Genomic DNA, 516 nt, shown 5'->3' on the forward strand with positions numbered 1-516 from the left:
TTATTATTAAATATGAATGACAATTATTATTATATTTAAAACATTATTTTGAAATAAATATGTACTTAACAAATAAAGGACAAAAAAAGAAATTTTTATTTATGTGCTTGACAAGAATGTGATCTTGCTCCTACGTATCTCCCGGTGCGATGGAGAAATCAAAGCTACGTAGTTCTTAATTAGAAAATGTTGATGTGTTGATTTTGTTTAACGAAAATGGGTTTTGTTATAAAAAATATTTTGACAAAAAAAAGAAAAATAAAAGAGTTTGATTTCAATAAATACTTTAAGATACGAGTTTTAAGACGATCAAGTTGTACAACTCGTGTCCCAAAACTCACGGGATAAAAAAGATGTCACATCTAATTTAATCCTCTAAAAAATATTTTATTGTTCTCAATTTTTAAATTGAGTTTCAAAACCACCAAGTAGTACAACTTGTGTTTTAACAACTCAGAGATAAAAAAGAGTTACATCTAATAAATAAGTCGATTTTAGATTAGTTCATTAAAATAA

Source organism: Cicer arietinum, chromosome 3 (genome assembly GCF_000331145.2).
Source record: "Cicer arietinum cultivar CDC Frontier isolate Library 1 chromosome 3, Cicar.CDCFrontier_v2.0, whole genome shotgun sequence".
Taxonomy (NCBI): domain Eukaryota; kingdom Viridiplantae; phylum Streptophyta; class Magnoliopsida; order Fabales; family Fabaceae; genus Cicer; species Cicer arietinum.